Source organism: Lithobates pipiens, unplaced genomic scaffold (genome assembly GCF_037356315.1).
Source record: "Lithobates pipiens isolate NorthernLeopardFrog02 unplaced genomic scaffold, aLitPip1_a1.2 Scaffold_19, whole genome shotgun sequence".
Taxonomy (NCBI): domain Eukaryota; kingdom Metazoa; phylum Chordata; class Amphibia; order Anura; family Ranidae; genus Lithobates; species Lithobates pipiens.
The window spans coordinates 143261863-143285636 of NW_027507764.1; the positions used below are offsets into that span (position 1 = coordinate 143261863).

The 23774-nt window shown below is 38.2% G+C and overlaps 1 protein-coding gene across 3 annotated transcripts in view; it reads left to right on the plus strand.

Moving 5' to 3' along the window:
- Positions 1-23774, plus strand: part of CREB5 (cAMP responsive element binding protein 5) — a 612896-nt gene that overhangs the window by 431483 nt on the left and 157639 nt on the right. The gene's annotated exons all lie outside the window — the stretch shown is intronic.

Below are 23774 nucleotides of genomic sequence, written 5' to 3' on the forward strand. Positions count from 1 at the left end.
AGATTGTTCTCGTTTATTAGAAGAAATTCTATTTGCGAAAGAAATCCTGAGAGTGCAGTAATCCTACAATGACAATGTGTGATCAGATTTCCACTCTTGGGTTAGTTTTGCAGAAACTTCCTTCTTTTATTCCACACTTTGTTTTCAGCCTGAGCACAACGTTTTTCTTCTACATAACAAAGGCTCACCTGAGCAAGGAGAAACCTTGTAGTATACAGCCAAGAATACCCTAAATAAGATAATCGCTTTTACGAGCCAGTGAAGCGTTTTTATCAAATTTTGTCTTATTCCAGAGATAAAGCATATCGTCACTTTTGTATGCAGTTCATACAGTTTAGGCTGCAATTTTGTCAGCTTTTATAACATTTTGAATAGAAATATGCAGTATCGGGCATAGAGAAATGGAAAGCTTTCCTCTAGCGTTTGGTCATTTAAAGAGCATCACAGCTACTGATTTCCCACTGCTATTTACTCAGCAATGACAGTGTGAGTTTTGACGTGTGAAAGGGATTCCCGCAGTCTTATCTGCTTCACATCTTGATACAGATGCCATTGATGCTCTTTTTTTTTGTGTTATACTGAAATCTAGTAAGTGACTCTGAAAGTGGTTTAGGTAGGTGCAAAAGTGTCATCACACACTGTGCTGGGGAATGGGGACCATCGCTGTACCTTGAATACTCAGTTCTTGTAGAAATGAATGGGTTAATCTCCAGCAGAGATACATAAAACTTGTTGTAACTGGCAGAAAGACAACCATGTGTCTTATGTTCCCGTTGATCAGGTTTTCTTTTCTCTTTGCTGCATGTTTCAGTAATTTTATGTAAAGAAGTCAGTGTAAAAGTGTCATTCAAACAGAATGCTCACCAGCTAACAGCAAATCGGGGTAAGGCAGTGTTGTGTTTTAAATCCAGTAAAGTGGTTTATGCAGACAGTGGCTGGATTCCACAAAGCTCATCTGCGAGATGTCTCGCTGGCCTGACAAGAGTACGACTTGTAGAGAGGGAATGTATTGACAGACAGGCAAGCTGCTTCATTCATTTCTGGTCCTGATCTTGTAGCCAGTGTCATGACACCGTCCGCTGCAACAACAATGAAAGCATGGAGGGTGCAGAGGTGTGACCTGGAAGGCACAACTTGCTTGAATGTCGCTTTTAAGTTGTTGTTTATAATGGAATTACTAACTAGTTTCATAATTAGATATATCCCAAGGCATTTTATTTAACTCAAACAAAGCTGTGACCTTGGACATAAATATGATGGGATGATTTATACGATCTGATGCTGTTGATGTACACTTTGACTTTGGAATACATATTAATACACTCACGTTTTACTAATTTATTAAATAGTGCCTATGTATGATAACCTAGCAAAACTGTGTTCATTTAAAGCACCTACCCACTTTAAGGATAAACAAAAACTCAAATTGTTAAGGTAAATGCAGGTTAACTGAACAGGCCTAAATGTGTGCTCTATATAGTCATTAGTAATAGAGGAATCCTTTGTATTTACAGTATATGTCTGTCATATCATATGTACATATACAGTATACTACCGGTGCAGGGACACAAATAATAAAATAAGACAAGTGGTTGGTTCCACATTGAAATTCTAAGGCCTGATTTTTTTGTCTGAGGCCTACAGTGAATGATAAGATTAGTCAGGAAAGGAAATTGATGTGAAAATGAGTCTGGAAATATTGAGGAAGTTTGTATTGAATGGATATTGTCATATGCAGATTTACGTACTGTAGAACACTGAACAGCAAGTTTTTTTTTACTAATGTTAAGGTGACAATTTACTAAAGGCAACTAGAAACATAAAAGGTTGACGGCAGCAAAATACCAAGCAGTCCATTGAGTCTGCCCCCTATATATATATATATATATATATATATATATATATATATATATATATATATATATACACACACACTATAATATAATTGTATTTATTATTTTTTTACCTTTTTGTCTGAGTATAGTTTGATTGAATCCACTTAATGTTAACTGAATCACTACCCCTGCTGAAAGTCTATACCAAGCATCAACTACTCTTTTGGTAAAATAATACTTTCTAAGATTTGTTTTGAACTTTTCTCTTACTAATTTGAGGTCATGGTCCTATGTTCTTGATCTTAGCTTTTTAGTGAAAATACTACCCTCCTAAACCTTATTCACACCTTTCATGTATTTTAAGGTTTTAGTTATGTCTTCCTTTTCCCTTCTTTCCTCCAGACTGTGCATGTTAAGTTCCTGAAGTCTTTCCTAGTATGAGTGTTCACTTTGCAAGGGAATTATCCCCAAGCTTAGTGAATGAGGCGAAGCTGTACCAACAGCCATCATCCAATCATGTATAAGTAAACTTTTATTTTTTCCCTGCACATGTTTGCAAAAGTTCCCCTGCAGAGTGCAACTTCACTTGCAAAGTAAACTGCCTATTAGCCTTTAGTAAATCAATACCCTAATATTATTTTCTGTTGTTGTGATGTTGGTTCTAAATGAATTAATGAAGTGTGCCGCACTTAATTAATTAATTTATGTATGCACACTATTAATATAGGCATGTGTTAGTGCTTCAACAGTATTATAATTTCCCCGTTTAATTTTTACTGTGTACTCTAGTTGCTCGTAAGACAATTTTTTTAATTTTGATGTTGGTTCTGGTGCATAATTATTATTATTATCATGCAGTATTTATATAGTGCCAACTGTTTTTACAACGTGAGGGCAGACATAATGAAGATATATAAATAACGTAAGCGTAATATATAATGTAATATAAAATGTAAGATCTATTGTGGCATATCAAACTTTTAGTAAGTGAAAATGTTTTTCAATGTAGATTGCAGAGAATATATTTATTTAATAATGAAGCAAATAGCCAAGGATTATGTATCAGAAAGGCACTGAACCTTGTTTGTTGGCTACCTTCTCCTTTCAAATAAAAAATATATCATCAACGTGCCAATGCATTTCACTTGTTCAGGTCTTACTCCTCCATCAGTTTCAAAGACTGATTTTCCTATCTGACCCTTCATAGGTACCACTTAGAATGTGACTATTGTGTGTGGTCCTAGTCCACCACAAGGAGGCCTGAGGCTTTGTTACTTTTTATTGGCAATGCCTATTCTGTGATTTATTTTTTACTGATTACAGTATATCTCATTCAGAAATAGACTAATTAATAATTGTAAATTCTTTCTGTGAGTAGTTGAGATAAGCTAATATGAATAATGTATAACAACCAAATTTGCTGTTATATTCAAAGTGATAAAAGAGCTGTTTATTTGCTAGATATCGGTTGCTGTCTATTTAATAACCTTGTAAATAAATGTATTGCCAAACATGTTAACGCTTACCAGAAAGTACTGGGACTTATTTCTCTTTAAGGAGTCATTTTCACATCATCATGTATTCATCTCTATTACCCAAACAGGTTTATTGGAAGGTTGTATTCGTTTAAATTACCCTCAACATTATTTTTTATTTGAAGAGTGCGAACCCATGCTAGGGTGAAAATGTTTCCTGTAGTAAAATAAGCCGTGATCATTTATGCTACTCCATTGTAAATTTAAAGTTGTTGGAAAGGCTAAAGTCTTGTTCTTTACCTATTGCATTCTCTGCATTAAGGTAAAAAACTTTTCATGTTTCCCCCCCCCCCAGCCCTCCCAAATATTTACCTGAGCCCAATCTTTATCCAACGATGTGCCCGAAAGCAGCAGAGCTGCTGTCTATCTCTCTCCTCACTGACTCAGAGACAGCAGTGGGAGCCACTGGCTCTGCCTGCTGTCAATCACAGCCTGTAAGGAGAGAGCAGGTAGCATGGCTCAGGATTGAGCCCGCAGGTGTGCCACTATAGGAAACAACTACCTATGGTTGCAAACTTAGAAGAGGGGGAGCCAGGAGCGTCCCAGTGGTACTCAAGTAGAGGAGGATTGGGGTTGCTCTGTACAAAACCTTTGCACAGTGCAGGTAAGTATAAACTTGTTTGTTATTTAAAAAAAAAATGACCCATGGCAATCACTTTAAAATGATATTCCTTTGTTCTTAAAATTGTTAAGTGTTTAAAAAGGGTTAAAGCTTGTTGGAAAACATACATTCTTTTTTATTGCATATTGGTTTAAAGAATAAAAACCTGTCAAATGTAAAAATTATAATTGAAGACCCCAAATGTTTTAAAAAAAACCAGATGAAATACTTAAACTTCCCTTTATTAAAACAGATCATGTGGTCATAAAATTATGCTGAATGTGCACAAATTTATTGAGCAACATAATATCAAAAAGCACTATCATTCAATGAGCCACACAATTAACTTATCTTTTTTTATATAGTACAGACACTCATAAATCAGTCTGATGTTTAATCCAATCATTGTATTCAGCTGATCAAATATCAAAAATCTGCTTCTAGTAATGGATGTCACATTTAGTGCCCCCTAGGCCTCCTTTACTCCCTATCACATATCCATGCACCTGTGATCATAGATTTTTACATCCCCCAGCTTTCAATGCTTCATAAGTAAATTAGACGAACATAAATGTATGTAATGAATTGTTTATATCTAACTACTTTGTTTTCAGCTTAAGAAAGTTAGGAAAATTTAAGGATTATAAGACAGTCTACCTTATTTTAGGCCACAGTCTATGTGGCATGTTTTGGAAATGCTGGCCTGACTACTTAAATCACTTTATAATTTCTGTTTTGAAGAGCAGAAAAGCCTTTAAAATACTCATAAACATTCACTGGGTGACACCTCAGCAGACATCCTGGCTGTCAGATCTCAGGGATAGAAAGTTCTCAAATGTATTGGCTTATTTTGGCTAATACACTATTGTGCCTTTTAGGTGTTTTACTAGGGCTGTCTGCTAAGCACAAAGATATCTACACAGAAAACTACTTAAATTTGATATGATCGGATATAGCTCTTGGTATGTTATATATCTTTAAAACACAACATTTCACTACTGCTACATTTTAGTATTTGTTTCTTCCTAAATGCTTTTATGCATGTGTTTTTTTTATAAGTCAGCAAAAAAAACATAACTGCTTGCTGTTAACATGAAAATTCTTACCATTCAAAAAGAGTATAAAACAATCCAAATGCAATATCAGAAAAACAACAATCCTTAGTATTAAATATGATTTCTATTTTTCTAAAATGGAGCAGACACAGTAAGGATAATTAAGCTGCTGCTAACAAAGCTAACAGAATATTGGCATGCATTAAAAAAGGGATTAACTCCAGGGATAAAGAGATAATTCTCCCGCTCTACAAGACTCTGGTCTGGTCGCACCTGGAGTATCCTGTCCATTTCTGGACACCAGTCCTCAGGAAGGATGAACTGGAAATGAAGTGAGTACAAAGAAGGGCAACAAAGCTGATAAAGGGTCTGGAGGATATTAGTTATGAAGAAATGTTGTGATCACTGAACTTATTTTCTCTGGAGAACACTTGAGAGGGGATATTCAGTTACAAATACCGTACTGGTGACCCCACAATAGGTATAAAGCTTTTTTTGTGGAAGGGAGTTTAACAAGACACGTGGCCACTCATTAAAATTAGACGAAAAGAGATTTAACCTTAAACTACGTAGAGGATCCTTTACTGTAAGGGCGGCAAGGATGAGGAATTCCCTTACACAGGCGGTGGTCTCAGTGGGAAGCATTGAAAGTTTCAAAAAAATGAGATAAGCACCTGAACGACCACAACATACAGGGATATACAATGTAATACTGACATATAATCACACACATAGGTTGGACTTGATGGACTTTTTTCAACCTCACCTACCTATGTAACTATGTAATGTCTGTAAAATTATGCTTTTACTCAGGAACATTCAAACAATGTGGGCAAATACTGCCAATATTCAGTGGAAAATTTTGGTGACATAGCATGGTATGTGATATTAATGATGAATAAACAATTGTTCCATTTCAATCCTTTCCAACGCAACATAAAAAAAAAAAATAACGTCAGTACGGTGATTATATTGAAAGCAGTTGTAGATTGTAAAACACATCATTTCTGTTAAGAAACAAAAAAATCCTTTAATTTTATCAATATTTTAGAATACCTATGTTCAGGGATTTTTTTCCCAGAGAATAGGTGCAGGAACTCAACCATGCCCGCCACACACACATACCTGCCAAATGGCATCAAATAGTAGCTAGTCCCTCTGCATACAATGTCCTCCCTCCACTGCCCTCATCCCCCCCCCCTACTTAAAAGCTCCACCATTTGTCATACTTTTGTTGCAATATTAAGTTGAAACACCTATCCGGCTGGCTGTAGTACCTCCCTGCATACTATGCTATACTACAGTCACTTGCAAGGGAGATTATGCAGTAGGAGCATCAACAACTGGTCACCAGGTCAAAAATGGAGACCACAGAGGGTGACGTCTACCACGCACCCTCTCCTGCCATGACTGCACTGAACCCTGGGCAACTGAGATAGGCTACCACTTGTAAATGCAGAAGCTGGACTTCAGTGTTACCAAGTGATAGTAGTGAGCAGGGAGCAAAAGACCTGAGCCAGAGGTGGTGAAACTGAGTTCCCCCTAGTTCCTGATGAAAAAAAGCCCTGCCTATGTTGTTTAAATATGAATATGAAAAAAAATTGTATGTTAGTAGTGTAAAGTACAGAGGAAGGGGAAGGTATTTACATATCTGCCATAAGCCCACAAATTAGAAGATTATTTCTCATTTCAGGTAAGCAAGTGAAATTTGTTAATTTATGCTTTGTAGTCAACTAGATTCAGGATCATTGGTTTACAAAACAGATACAGACTAATATTATTGAGTCATTTGTTTCAAACTGCATAGAGCACAAGATTGGATATTATTTGCAAAGTAAATTTTCACCAAAAAATTTTCACCAAAAATGTTCAATAGCCAGTGTGACTCTTCTGCTTGATTCCGAGCATGCGTTGACTTTTGTATGCCGGACTTGTGTACACACGATCGGAATTTCCGAAAACAAGTTTTGTTGTCAGAAAATTTAAGAACTAGCTCTCAAACATTTGTTGGCGGAAAGTCCAACAGCAAGTTCTATGGAGCATACACACGGTCAGACTTTCCGACAACAAGCTCACATCCAACATTTGTTGTTGGAAAGTCCGATCGTGTGTACGGGGCATTGGAATCAAAACTTTACAAAAAAAATCTATTTTACAATTTGAATGTTTACTTCACTTTCCATTGCTTTCAAAATGTTCAAACTGTATAGGCATTAGAGCACATTCTCAACTGTTTACAAAAAAAAATCTATTTTACAATTTGAATGTTTACTTCACTTTCCATTGCTTTCAAAATGTTCAAACTGTATAGGCATTAGAGCACATTCTCAACTGTTCATCATTTGTGCACTAGGCAGTGAATTTTCCCAAAAATATTTCACAGCTATAGCAACATAAAATCACATGGGCTGCCTGGGTGCTAAATGTGGCAAGATGAATCTTAATTATTGCTTTGTGTATACCCAGATTGTACACTACAATTTTAGATAAATATGTATTCCAATATATACGTAGTAATGACAATATTATCATCCTTACAGCTATCTATTTTATATGTAAAATGCCAACAGAGGCTGAATTTAAATATATGGGATGTCACATGGTAATGACACATTTCTCAACCTTAATATAACTCTAAATTTACTGTAAAGAAATCTAACTTTAAATTTAAAATAAATAAATGTAGATTTGAAGAGTTCCCTTTGCTTGCTCAAGTGTAATGCTCACTTGGATATAGGCTCTTTTAACAATGGAGATGTGTTAAAGGTTTCCGTGAACCCTCATTCATTTCATGCACTTTACACCTGGCTTACTTGTACGACTCTGTTGTATGTCACATGGCCGTTTTTGTAGCAGCAAAAAATGAAAAAGTTGGACTCAATAATCTCAGCTTTTTGAAGCTCAGTATGTGAGCAGATGACTTTTGAAGTTGGCCACAAAATTGCCAACTTTAGTAGCTACTCATGTTGTCTATTACAACCTCTCATGATCCTAACACACTAGTGAATTGCAGCTGCATAGACAAGCATTGTAGCCAGCTACAGCAGCAAATCTGTATCCAACTACTAATCGCCAGAGAAAACAATCAGAGAGATTTGTAACTGTTACAAAGTTACTTGTCTGACATAGCCCTTATTAAAGTGAGCTTATGACTCTAGAAAATTGGGTCATTACTGTATACTGAGTCTTCATCATAGAGAGGAAAGAATAGGACATTTGTGTTGCAACTCATCGTTAACAGCATGTCATAGCTGGGTAGATCTCGAAATAAATGATAAAACACGTTGACACTACAAACCAGTAGGAACTTTTTTCTTTTTCTTCTGGGGTCAGTTATGTTGGTACAATGAGATTTGCTCAGGCAAAGCATGGTCAAGGCCGGTTACCTGTGTTCTTAAAGCAGTCCAGGCACAGGAAACAAATTACTTTGGGTCAGTGTTTAGAGGATTAGTTAAAGTGCCTATAAGCCACTCTACAGCTTCAAAAACTGAAACAAAAACATCTAAAGTGATTTGGTAATACAAACTTTAGAGTCATTTCAGTTTATGCAACAGTTGTCATTTAATACATGTTTATTACATTGTAGTGTCTCCCTTTGGAACGTGGAATCAAATTTTTTAACTTGAACCTGTTCTTTGCCAATACAGGAAAAAACAATAGATTAACTTATATGATACTTAGTTTTCCTTTTGCTGTTCCATTTTCGTGCCCAGAGAGTAAAGGAAAAATGTTTTATGTATAGTGAGAATAGCACGTGTCTCCATCCCCTACATTCCACAATGCAACAATAGGTGTTAGAGAAGCCAATGACCAGACACCAGTGAGAGCAGAGAGGAAATCCAAAGCCCCTTAGATAGGATTCAGTTGGAGTGATTTGGTGCTTACACATGGCTTCATTTCCTTTGCTCCCATCGATGGTTAATGTATAATCAACTGGTGGGGCCAGCAGCAAACTGAACTGGTTGATTGGTACTGCATGGGCAAAGCACCGGCTCACTTTAAGGGCCAGTTCACACCAGACACAGTTCCGTTCAGTTCCGCATGCTTTTTTTCTGCACTAAAAATGCATGCACAGTGTTTTCCATGTATTCCAATGGCTCTAGTTCACACCATGCAGTCAGTTTCTGGTCAGTTTCCGGGCTGTGTCTGGTGCAGAAACTGACCGGAAACTGACCATAACTGACTGTATTGGTGCAGAAAAACCGAAACTGCACGGAACTGCATCTGGTGTGAACTGGCCCTAAACCCTGAACAGAAGAGGCCAGAATCTGATTCTTAAGAGGGTGAACACTGTGCAGCTGGCCATAGCTGGATCAAAACTCAGCCGGCTCAGCAGGGACCAGCCGAATTTTGATCTATCTGTTTGATCCCTATTTCACAGAAGTTGATCATTGGATTATGATATTCTGACACTAGAGAATCCTGCTATCAGAATACGATGTCCCAGTGAGGAGGATTCAGGTTTTTTGCTTTTCATTCAGCCCTCTGTTTTATTGATAAAAAATAAGAGTGACATTTATACAGTAACTAGTGCATATTTATAGCACTGATCACTGTATAAATGTCAGTGGTCCCAAAAATGTGTCAAAGGTGTCCGATCTGTCTGTCGCAATGTCGCAGTACCGCTAAAAATCGCAGATCACCACCACTAGTAAATAGAAATAATAATAAAAATGCCATAAAAATGCCATAAAGCTTTCCCATAGTTTGTAGGCACTATAACTTTGAATGGTATCATGTATGGTAATCCTACATATTTATTAATATCAGCGCTAAGGCTTTTTCGTTATTAACACCCTTAGAATGATTGCTGCCTAATGTCTACAGCTAGTTTCGTACAGTAGGCTCATCTGTTGATATGACATATAACAATACTACAAGGCGCACACTTTTCCAGACTTTTACTCTCTCGTTTTATATGAGTATTTCCTCTAACAGTGATTTGTTTCTGCATTGCTCATTCAAATCTATATTGAATCATACAGAACATAAAATTAGCCATAAATATTGTGATGGTTCAGCAGTTTGATTTCTATTTTGTCTGGCTAACAAATAAAATGCTTAGACAAAAGACACATTCTATCAATAAAGAAAAAATTAAGTGTATTGTATCATTTTTATATAGACCTGACACCTCTGAGCAGTAGTTTGTACTTCGTACTGGCGAGTTTTTTTAACGTCTATCATTTACTTTGCCTATTGTTTTAGCATTTTTAACATTTTATCAGCTCTAGAGTTTGGTTTTCTTTTTCCACATGAGGATGTGTCTGTATGTTTGCACAGGTTTTCTAGCAGTAAAATAGTTGAATGCGTTCAAATTATGTATTAAGCCTTGTACACACGGTCGGAGAATCCGTCGGAATGCGTCTTATCGGACTGTGTCATCGGATAATCCGACTGTGTGTGGTATGCATCAGACTGATTCCGTCCGAATCTCCGTCGGACCCAGTTTTCCAACATGTTGGAAATATTTTCCGACCAACTGGTTTGATCGGACATACTCCGATCATGTGTAGAGAATTTTGATCGGACCAAGTGCCACGCATGCTCAGATCAAATTCCTACATCAAAGCTATTGGCTACTAGTCCAATCGTAACGAAATTACGTCATCACGTTCTGAATGATCGGATTTTTCGACAACTTAGTCCGACCGTGTGTATGCAACAGTTTCGGACAAAATCCGACGGGCAAAATCCGACGGACAAAATCCGACGGATTTGGTTGGCAGAATGTCCGATCGTGTGTACAGGGGCTTAGAAATAATAAAGTATGCATGTAATGTGTTCTTAATATGCTATATATAACATGTAAGTCAACTGAGGACACAGTGAACAGCAGTGGTTAGAGCAGACTATAGACAGTAATGGTCACTAGACATCACAGGCCCTCTTCTTCTTTCTCTGGAGGTGTGCAGAGAACTGGTACCTAATAATGTCAGTGCTTTCCCTTGCATCATTCTCCTCTACATCCAGGGGGAAGGAATTGATGATGTGCTGCCCAGTACTCTTAAGCCTGAAGGTGGACCAGGGCTAGATCACCGAGTGCTGAATCGACTGTGGAAGGTGCCAGGGATAGGGTGAATATTGAAGGGAGGGCCACTTTTTAATTTTACCACTTGACCTCCGCATGATATACCCCATTCATGACCAGGCCTTTTTTTGCGATACGGCACTGTGTTACTTTAACTGACAATTGCACGGTCATGCAACACTGTACCCAAATACAATTTATGTCCTTATTTCCCCCATGAATAGAGCTTTCTTATGGTGGTATCACCTATGTGTTTTTTATTTTTGCGCTGTAAACAAAAAAAAGACAGACAATTTTGAAAAAAAATATATATATTTTTTACTGATTGCTATTAATTTAATGGCCGCTCACCTCAGGTACTGACCATGAGGTCAAACAAAGCTTTTGGTAATGAAGGGGATATCTGTTGGGCATCACACTGCACAACTGCACAATATCTACTGTGACACTCCAAATTCATGATTCTCGGTCAGCAAATACTCAGAAAGAGCACAAAAATACTATAGTGCAATAAAGCCAGTAAAATGTAGTCAATTTAATAAATATCTATATAAATACCAGTAAAACACCATCCAAGTTGATGATATACAGGAGAAAACAGATTGCATCCTACCCGCACTTCCGTACACTGTAGACACAGGAAGTGACATCACAGGCTTCGCCTGACATGTTGCATCACTGGTCACGTGACTTCCTCAGGGATAGGCCTATTACATGACGCAACGCATCGGGTGGAGCCTGTGATGTCACTTCCTGCATCTACATTGTATGGAATGTGATGAGGAGGCAATCTGTTTTCTCCTGTATATCGTCTGTGCTTTACTGTAATGTAAGCAGATATTTATTCAGTTTACTACACTTTACTGGCTTTATTGCACTATGGTATATTTGTGCTCTTTCTGAGGATTTTGTGGACCGAAAATCATGGATTTGGAGTATCACAGCAGATATCAAGGAGTTGTGCAATGTGATGCACAGCAGATATCCCCTTCATTACCAAAAGCTTTGTTTGACCTCAGGATCAAGGTGAATGACCATTTCATCTATTGGGGGTGGTGGATTCAATAATTTTTCACTGGATTAATTTAGTCTTCTCATCACTAGATTATGTTATGGACTGGAATTTATATATATATATATATATATATATATATATAATTTATTAAGGATATAATTTATTAAGGTTTATATGTCCATTCATTGAAGTTTGATGTTTATAAGTTTTACTGATCACTATGCCTATTAAGTGTTTACACTTATGATATGTCAATTGAATAAGCACACCATTTATATTGTTTACACATTTTTTTTGCAGTTATTGTATGCGTTTACTAATTAATGGTAGCAGTTAGTCATCTGTTTTTAGATTTAGTTCATTTTATTTGTTACACATAGAAGCCTGCAAGTACCCTTCTATTCACTCGGTATTTACCATACTGTGTGAGGTGCTTTTCCAAGGGAAAGAGATGGAATTTATTCCTTGCTTTGCAGGAACACAACCCCCATCCCTTTCATTCTGTCAGAACAGTGATCTGCCTTGTTTACATAGGCAGATCACAGTTCTGTGTCTCTGACTGATGATGGTCAGGTCCTGGAGGAGTACCCTGCACCCACCGATCAGCTTCCGCTGCATGTAATCACAGCAGAAGCGAGATGTGCATATGCGCCCCCTACCTGTGATCCGGCCTGTAGCAGTAAAACTGCTATACGGCGAACATAAACTGGTTAATCACTGCAAAATTACATTCTTAAAAATCTAAAGTTAGGCTTAAAATATTCTAGATAATCATAATTTTCTTTATTACAGATGAATAAATGTGTCAGTGAGTGGAGAATGTGTAGAACTCCTTACTGTCTCCTTAGCTGTTCTTTTTATTGGTCCATTGTTTTCACCTCTATAAAACTGTACTATTTAATTATGAAAATTATAATGTACGACACCTTCAATCCAACCTCTTAATTATTGCATTTATTATTTTTAAAAGAAAGTATAAAGGCAGAGAGCAGTGAAAAGCACTTGTGGTTGCAATCATTTTATGCATATAAATTCTTCCTGGTCTGTGTAACTGGACTAGTTGCAGGACTGTCTTTTGAGTATTCTTTGTGTTTCCCTCTTAAAAAGCTGGAAGGTATTGCAAAAATCATGAACCTATTTTTAATAAAAATAATGTTTTAAAGAATCTGTGTTGCAAGCTGGAAGCATATATTATTATCTGCTACTGCAATTATTTAAAGTTTAAAGTTAAGCACTTTAAGGCCTCATTCACACTGGCAGAAAAAATGCCCCTTTTAAAGGCATTTTTTTTGCCTCTGAATACAGGTCCATTTCAGCCAATGTGTTTATGCACATTGTGGAATTTAGATTCATATGTTAGGCCGCGTACACACGGGCGGACTGTCCGTCCAACTAAGTCCGTCAGACAATCCGACAGACAGTCCGTCCTACTTTTGAATGAACGGACTTGACCACACACGACGAACAGACAGTCCGCTGAAAGCTTGCGCGATGACGTGTACAGCACGTACGACGGGACTAGAAATACGACGTCCAATACACTGCAATGCAACCTTCGGCCGTGTAAATCCTTTCTGAGCATGCGCCATACTTAGTCCGTCCAACTTGCCTACTCACGAGCGGACTGTCCGCTGAAACCAAGTTTGGACGGACAATATTACGGAAATTCTGAAAGACTTAGTCCGCCAGACTGTCCGCTGAAAAAGTCCGCTGAAGCCCACACACGAGCGGACTGTCCGCTGAAACACGTTTCAGCGGACCAAGTCCGTCAGACAGTCCGCCCGTGTGTACGCGGCCTTAGAGCAGTGATCAGGGGCATAAAGTAAGTGCCCCACATCTGTGCTTATTAGCATCATTTATGCACATATACTCATAAACATGTGCATAGGCACGTAAATTAATTCCAGGGCCAGAATAGATGAACATTCTATTCAGTAGAATGAGTTCATATTCATATATGTCCTGTAAATGCACATAAACACGTGTAATTATGTGCCAAAACAATCACTTTTTACATTTTACAGTCCTGGCAAAAAGATCCAGTGTACTGTAGATTGGAGTATTTTAATTTACCCGTGTGCTATGATGATGATTTGCTATCTAGAAATGTTAATTGTGCCTGAGGCCTTGTTCACATGGTGCATACAACACCATACACCTGCAATTGAATGCGCAGTTGTAGTACGCGTGAGCAAGGCCTGACCTGTAACATAAAAAGTGCCCATTGTCTTGAATTTCTTCTGAAAAATAGAAGTGCATTTCCTGTGTCTAGTAACTCTGTGCTTTGGATCTCACAGCTGCATATTTGCAGTGTGAACTCACCTAAAGCCCTATGCCTATGGCTGTAATTTTCATGAGATTTGGTGATGGTACTTTGCTGTACCAGAGGACTTGCTTTCTACACCTCTCTTGATGTTTCTTCCTCTAACAGTTTTCAGATCACCATTCATTGGAGAGGGAGCTCTGACATGAGTAATCAAAGCCCTACCTCTACCAAGATGGTTGCCTCCACACTTAGACTCAGTGCAGAACAAGACATAGTAAGTCAGTAATAGCAAAAAGGATCAGCAGCAGGGAGCCTACGGTCATCTGTGAAACGTCCTTAGACCTCTTCTGGCCTGTTCTCGGCACAGCTTCCACAACTAAGGTTTTCTTTGATCATGATGCCCATTAGAAGTATGCTGCTCTGTTAACAATGATTTTATTTGACCGCTCTTGACCTCTTGACCTTACATGACAAGACCAAAGTGCATTTCAGATGCTTCTTCTTAGTGCTGCTAAGTGTATAGGCCACGATTTCTCTCTGACTTGTTTTCTATAATATGAGATGTTGTCATGAGTGTTCCAACCATGCAGAGAGCATAAGTCTAATGCAGAGGTGGAATTCTATCCACTGATAGCTGTTGAAGATCAAATGAGTCAATGACATTCTTTCCCTGCCAGGCACGTTCACTAAGCCTGGCTCACGTACAGAAACTGAGCATATAAATGGAACAAGTTCCCATTATACTCTTTCTTAAATATTTAGCAATTAGTTTAATGTTTGACTCAAAATGACTATCTATAGTCTAAAGGTTAACTACAGGTATATAAAGATATGCTTTTATAAAACAGCCCCAAAAAAACAATAATGTACATGTTTTAGGAAGGTTTTATTTTTGACACATTGTGTTTGACCTGTTTTAGACACTAGCCTGTCTATACATAGTTATGCTAGTAATTTAGGTAAAAGTTTGTGTGTGTTTTTTTCTGTTGGATTGCTATTAAAGTGGTAGTAAACCCCCTGATAGGAAAAATAAACAAAGTATATCATTCTATAGTATGTACTTGCCTCAATACAAAGCAGCTAGTATAATTTGTCTGCTGTCTTGTTCCTCTGCTATCTGCATGAGTCATTTTTGACAGGTTGTGCCAAATCCAAGGGATTGAGGGGGACAGGGGAGGGCAGCTCCAGCACACAGCCTAAGATAGAGAACCTCAGCTGTGCATGTTTTTTTATGTCCATTCCTCCCAATCAGGTTGTCAGATTACATTCATCTCTCCTGTCTGAGCTGTGCAATGTGTGACATCAGATCCCTGCCCCCTGCCTCTGGAAGCTGTGTAAAATGTATACTTTAGACAGTGCTCAGCTCACTCACTTGAATGGTCTGGGGGGCTTTAATGTGGCTGTAGATTGCTTGTTAAATCTGCGGGAGAAGCAATGTGTGTCACAAGCTGGCTCAGGCATGCTGAAAGGATCTAGGGCAGCTGCACCGAGCCAACTGTCACCTGCTGCCCACACACTGACAACAGGGATAAGCTGGAGGATGGAGTAGCAGTGGCCATTGGAGGACTTCAGTCCCCGCCACCAGCGTGACCTTTCAGACACCTATCGCAGTGGCAGAGCTAAAAGAAGTGCTCCAAAAGCCTGTTGGCTGTGTGCTACAGGTGGTGGGTGGGCCAGCAACAATAAGAAACAGTGAAACACTGAAGCTCCCACCATCTCGGCCCTGTCCACCTCTGAATTGCCAGTTCGGTCCCATGGTAGGGCCAGCCCTGGGAAGTACAGCAGTGCTCAAAATAGTGGCTGCGTGGGCCGTGCATCCATTATTTTGACAGGCTGTCTGTCACTGAAACCGGCTCACTGAGCCATCGGCCCACCAGGAAACTCCCGGTAGTCCCGATGGCAAATATATGCCTGGGGATCTCTGATCCACGATCCAGTTCGGATCTTGGTCCTCTCCACCAGGCCAATATAAACTCACCCGTGACAGAAAGCCTTCACTCTCTGCCTAGGAAACACATAAAACACTTGTCTGTGAGAGCAAAAGGTTGGTAAAAAGCTGTTAAGCTGTATCTGTAGAAGCTGACATGCTGTAGGCTTGCTCAGACTGGTAGTTATGGCCTGTATATATTGTGTAGTTGGTGCAGAGAAATGGCTAAGTTTTTGTTTGACTATTTTTGTTCTGGTTTTTTTCTGAAACACTGTACAGCACCTGTATATAGACTTGTATATATCACCAATAAACACTGCACTGTTTGTCTCTACCTCACTGGATTTGGTATCTGTGCCTGAAAGCTTATCCCAGGGAGCTTTGTACCGCCTACCTGTTCCCCAGGTTACAATAGCAACAGTCTCTAAGATGAAGAGGGAGAGGAGTCCATGTACCAGCATTGAGGGCAGCCAGTGTAAAGAGCTAGAAGCAGTCTCTGCAATGCAAGAAAGGAAAAGAATCACAGCGCCTCTACGTGCAGTATTGGTAAACCATTTAATGATAAGTCAAATGTGAAACTACTCACTAGGGATGAGTCTGATGTTCGAGTCAAACGTAAGTTCGACTCGAACATTGGGTGTTCGCCTGTTTGCCAAATAGCGATTTGGGGTGTTCGCGACAAATTCGAAAGCTGCGGAACACCCTTTAAAAGTCTATGGGAGAAATCAAAAGTGTTAATTTTAAAGTCTTATATGCATGGTATTGTCATAAAAAGTAAAAAGTGTTTGGGCACCTGGGTCCTGCTCCAGGGGACATGTATCAATGCAAAAACAAGTTTTAAAAACTAACGTTTTTCAGGAGCAGGGATTTTAATAATGCTTAAAGTGAAACAATAAAAGTGAAATATTCCTTTAAATTTCATACCTGGGGGGTGTCTATAGTATGCCTGTTAAGTGGTGCATGTTTCCCGTGTTTAGAACAGTCCGGGAGCAAAATTACATTTCTAAAGGAAAAAAAGTCATTTAAAAGTACTCACGGCTGTAATGAATTGTCAGTCCCGGCAATACACATAAAAGTCATTGAAAAAAACGGCATGGAATTCCCCCACAGGGGAATCCTGAACCAGAATGTAAAAAAAAATAGTGTGGGGGTCCCCCCAAATTCCATACCAGACCTGAGGGGATATTAAGGGGAACCCCACGCCAAAATAAAAAAAAATGGTGCGAGGGTCCCCCACAAAATCCACCTCCGGATTTTGCAGCAGGATTACTATCATACTTGTGTTTATGCTGCCTTTGTGAATACTTTCACTAATGACTTATTATGAAATGGTTTACCAATACTGCGCTTAGAGGCACTGTGTTTCTTTTCCTTTGTTGCAGCTCCAAGGATACTGGATAATACACACTACTGATAATAGACTACACTACTGAAAATACACACACAGTTTTGTCAGCGCAAAAGAAGCTCAACCTGATAATCCCTAGCTGCCTGATCAGGGCCAATTGAGTGTAGGTAAGATCATAATGTTCCTTGAAAAGACCTATCACAGGCCCATAGATGGTACAATTCAGTCAGTCAATCAATTGTATAGAGTTTATGACCCCTGTTAGAATACCAAGATAAGTTATGCCGACACCAGACAGACTCCGCCCCCCTCCAGCACACAGTAGGTGATTGACAGACCTCAGCTATCCATGTTTTTCCATGTTTCCCTATGAGACTGTGTAGAGGAAATGTGTCCCTTTAATCCACTCAGGTCTCAGAGTAAACTGAGCTCTCCTCACTATATTGTGCAGTTTGTGACATCAGATCCCTGCCCCCTGTCTTCTGGAGCTGAGCAAAAGCCTTTAAACTGTGTGTTTTAGAAGGTTGTAGAAGAGAGAGGGCTGCACTTAAATAGGTGAAACGTATGCAGAAGGATTTGTTTTATTTCTGTATATCACCTGAAGATTTTCACTTCAGTAGGTATATGTAAGGGTTTACAACTACTTTAAAGAATTCGGTGCAGTCAGTATTTTGGAGTATTTCTATGTTCCCCCTCTGTTTAGATTGATTTACTTTTGGTGTTACAGTTTCCACCCATTAATGATTACTTGATTGGCTTCCACCCAGAATGACCCTATAGTATGTGAGAGTGCTTATGATTGTAGTAGGGTCAGATTAGGTAGAATGTTAGCTCCTTTAGATACAAGACTGGTGACAGAGATGTAAAGTGCTGCAGAATAATTATTCTTTATATTGTAAAATAAAAATGTAAGATAGGGGATGAATAACTAAGAAGTGCAATATTTATAATTCTATTAGGCATTATTGTTCCATTCCCTTACGCTTCCCTAGTAGATATACCATTGTACCATGCTGCAGTGTACAAATACATGCAAGTAAATTGTATACCTACCCAATATCTTTTGCTGTTTCACCTGTTTTCAAGCTGCATGATACATTTTAGTCAAAATTGTTCAGCTTGACAATATACTGTATGCACCTACGTATAACCAAATAATCAATTTTCTCACCAATCATACGTACCATTTAATTTAATTCAACAAATGTGAATTTAAAATATTAAATAGATTTTTTTCTTCCACTTACATTTTCCCTTTGCTTCATCATGCTGTATGATGGGCTTTGCTTTAGCCATTGACTAAAATACAAGACAAATGAAATTTCTGCTGAAGTATACCAACCTGCTTCTTTACATAATGTCCCTTGTTTATGTGTTTAACTTATGAAATACATTATCATATTACTGCACGTTACCAAGCCAAGTATTTAAAGTATGTTTTGAATCAAAAAGTTAAGCATAACTTAATAAAGATGTGGTGTTCATTTTCTTAAAAAAAAAAAAAAAAAAAGGTCTGGCTCAGAACCAAAAGAAACCTAAATATTTTGCCAGCAGTTTGCAGTTTACAGTAATCCCAGCATATTTCCCTTATTTCTTATATCTCTTCCGAAAACATATGCCTGTATCCTTAACATAAGGCCGCAGAGAGCTGGCAGACACTGAGATAAAGGTTTGAGTTGAGAGGTTTATTGTTTCAGCAAAGCTGAGGTTTAGTTATTCAAGATGCTGATAATTGTTGTTTGACTTATCCCAAGTGACAAAATCTAGAGTCACATACATTTCATAATCCATTAATTTATTTTTTAGAATGACAGGACAGTGGAGATCATGTATAAGAGAAGCACAGGCAAGTCTATAGTTTATGGTTTGACAGTGTGGATCTATATCTAGTTTTATGTAACTAAAACCTTGCTTCATCAAGTGATTTTGGCATGGGTGGCCTAAAGGTTATTTCAGCTATCCCGGATAACAATATGGAGTAAACACATGTAATCACATTATTTAGTATCGGATTTACTTTTTTATTTCACATGCCTTTCATTTTTTTTCATGTGTATTTGCAGGTAAAATTGATCACTGAATATGACAGGGGTTGGAAAAAGCCTTTTAATAATTATATTAGAGCAATAAGATGGTCTGGTGGCCGCATACCCAAGATGGGAGTAATAAGATGTAACCAAACCAACAACATACAAAAACAATAGGGGGAAGAAGAGAACTTCCCCCTAGAAAAGTGGTTACTTCTTGGGACTATTTCGACATGTATCCAGACAAGATTATACATTTATTTCAAATATTACAAACCAAAAAACAACCATCATCACCCCAGAGACAAAATTGTCAACACTAACATTGTTAGTCTAGACAACGTTGTCTGTTTTTTGGTTTGTAATATTTTTCATTTTTGATTAGCATACTTTACAATGATAATTTTGATTGAAATAAATGTATAACTTTTTCTGGATACATGCCGAAATAGTCCCAGGAAGTAACCACTTTTCAAGGGTAAAGTTCTCTTCTTCCCCCTATTGTTTTTGTATGTTGGGAAAAAAAACTATAATGCCCTTTACACAAGGTTGGACATTCCGGCGACAAAATCCGTCAGATTTTTTCAGACAGATTTTGGCCCAAAATTGTCTTGCATACACACGGTCGCACAAAGTTGTCGGAAAATCAGACCGTTCAAAATGAGGTGACGTACAACACGTACGACAGGACTATAAAGAGGCCAGTAGCCAATAGCTTTCATCTCATAATTAATTCTGAGCATGCGTGGCACTTTATGCGTCGGAATTGTCTACACACGATCGGAATTTAAATGATCTAATTTTATTGTCGTAAAATTTTAGATCCAGATCTCAACCTTTGTGTGTCGGAAAATCTGATGGAAAAAGTCAGATGAAGCCCACACACGACAACACAGTCCGATCGCACATTTTCCATCAGAAAGTCCAACCGTGTGTACAGGACATAACACTGCTCAAGATTCTGGAGCAATTGTAGCAACAATTATTTTAATTTATTTTACAAGAATTTGAAATGTGGAACTCTACAAGTGCCAGATAGTAGGGGTGACTGCAAAACAGCAAAAACTAGAACTGTCAACCTCTTTATAGGTTTTATTCGGGAAGCAACTAGGTTTCCTTATGGGTAACTCCTGGCAAATGGCCATTTTGTTTATTATTATGTGTATGTAATTAGATATAAACCGGAAAGTTGAATATCAAATACTTATTGCAATTTTCCTTTCCTGGTGGGCTCCATGTCAGCCAATACAAGGATACAATGCCTTGTTTCAGAGAAGAACACTGCTAAGCTTTATTTGTATCTACACTGGCACCAAAGCATTTACAAAAATAAAATAAAAAAACTTCCTCTTGCACATTTAGAAGACCTAAAAAATAAAAGTCTTTTGATCTGTACTCCTTTACCTCATCATGTCAAAGCTAAGCTGCTCTGAACCAGGATAGAACTCGTTTATTTCCCATAATGCAGTAAAACCTGTTCTGTAAACTACGCTGTCAGTTTGCAGGTATTAGTAAAGAGGGTGTTATCATATTTAAAATTGTTCAACGTGTCCATTGACTAAATTTGCAGAATCCTTCAGTGAATTTATTTATTTAACATACAAAAATATCTTTCTGTTTCCATAAGTTTTTATTAACCACTTTCGGAACGCCCCACGCATATATACTGCGGCAGGGTGGCCCTTCAGCACAAAATCACGTACCTGTTCATGGTATTGTTTCCTGGGCCTGGGGCACACACACCCCCCAGCAACCAGTTATGGCCGTGATTGGAGACAGAGGGAGTCAATCAGCGAGTCTGCCGGGACCTGACGATCGTTCCCAGGGTCAGACAGAATGGAGGTCTACCTATGTAAACAAGGCAGAACATCGTTCTGTGACAGGAGAAGACAGCGATCTTGTGTTTCTGCGCTTTCGGCACTATAACTTTTGCAAAAACCAATCAATATACGCTTCTTGGGATTTTGTTTTTTACCAAAAATATGTAGCAGACTACATACATACATACACAGACTACATATTGGCCTAAATTGAAGAAGAAATTAGATTTTTGTACATGGCATAGCACAAAAAATAAAAACAGTGATCAAATACCACCAAAAGTAAGCTCTATTTGTGGAAATTTGTAAAATTTGTAAAAAATGTTTTTATTTGGGTACAGCGTCGCACGACCGTGCAATTGTCAGTTAAAGTAATGCAGTTCCATATCGCAAAAAATGGCCTGGTCATGAAGGGGGTAAACCTTCCAGAGCTGAAGAGGTTAAACAAATTGTATTAAATACAATCACAGCTATGTTTTATAATTTCTGTATCACAGGATGTGCTTACTTAACAGCAATGTATTACATATATATGGGTTTTAGGATAAAGAATGATAAAGATCTTTCAACTGAATATCAACCCACTCGAGCATACACAAAAGTGTACATCCTGGAAAAGCAGGGTAGTAAAATTTTAAGTGTACCCAATGGGTATTTGTCACCTCATAGGATGTATTGGTTTTGGTGATACAAAAATATACACTTCATCAAGGTGAGCACCCTATTGTCATTAAAGTGTAAATGAAAAATACCCAAAATATAGCTACTATATGAGCATCTATTGTATAACTTAAAGGGATATTAAAGGCTTGGCTTTTTTGTAACAAACATGTCATACTTACCTGCTCTCTGCAGTGGTTTTGCACAAAGCAGCCCCAATCCTCTTCTTCACGGGTCCCCTGCTGGCGCTCCTGGCCCCTCCCTCCTGCCAAGTGCCCCCAGAGCAAGCTGCTCAGTCTTGAGCCACTGCTCTGTGTGTCCATTCATACACAGAGCTGGGGCTCAGCTCTGCCCCCTCTCTCTCCTTATGGGCTCACTGGCTGTGATTGACAGCAGCAGGAGCCAATGGCACCAGCTGCTGTCTCATGCAATGAGGAAGGAGAGTCCCCAGAGAGCTGAGGCTTTTTTGCACATCACTGCATCGAGATGGGGCTCAGGTAAGTATAAGGGGGGACTGGGGGTGCTGCTGAACACAAATGTTTTTTTTATCTTAATGTATATAATGCATTACGGTAACAGAAAATCTTCTGCCTTTAGAACCAAGTTCAAACTCAATATAAGTAGTAACTTGAGAGAATAGGAAGATAGGGGGTAAAGAGGGGAAAGGTGTCAGGATTGGGCCAGATCGAGTTCCCACTCGCAAGATTAATCACCACACAGACTTACAGAAAAACAGAACAAAAACCTTTGTTTAAAAGTAGCGGTATTTACTGGCACAACATGAGACAAATATAAAAGTATAAAATATATATAGTTTATTACAGCCAATAAAATCATTAGGGCTGAAACAACTAATCGATTAATCGGCAACTAATCGATTATGAAATTAATCGATTACTATTTTCATAATCGATTAATCGGCCAGTAACATAATAGGGTTACAAAAAAAAATAAAATGAGCCCTTTATAGTATAAAAATATAATCACAACTGTAAATATTACTTTCATTGTTCTACAGTAAAAAAAAGTGAACCCCTTCCAGTAGTGATTATCTGCTTTTTTTGTACTATAAAGGGCTAATTTTAGTCTTTTTCACCCCATTAGGTTACTACACGTCTTAGACCTGGTTCACATCTATTTTTTTATTGGTGCTTTTTGCAGAAACGCACTACAGTTCATTTACATGGTTTCCTATGGGACACATTCAAATCTGTGCTTTTTTTCAGCCGCTGCGTATTTGGAAAGGGTCCGGGACTTTTAACGCAAAACGGTGCTTTTTGTGGTTCAATGTAATTCAATGGAGAAGCTGCAGAAAATAATGTAATGCTTTTTTGCAGAAATTTGTGTTTTTTAATCTGCCCAAAAAAAAAAAATATGCAAAAAACTGAAATTGCAGTAAAATCACGTGCGCAAAAATCAAAATGCACAGCAAAAAGCACCGCAGAAACAGATCAAAAGCAAAAACTGCATAGGTGTGTACCGAGCCTTATGCTGGCCACACCGATCAATTTTCAGGTGAGAATATTCAGATGGAAAATATTTGTACATTCTCTGAATGAAAGAATTTTGTTTGAAATTTTCACTTCATTTCTAAACAAAAACCACATACGCTGTCTGAAAAATTTTTTGACCGAGAAGTTTTCTATTTCCAAAT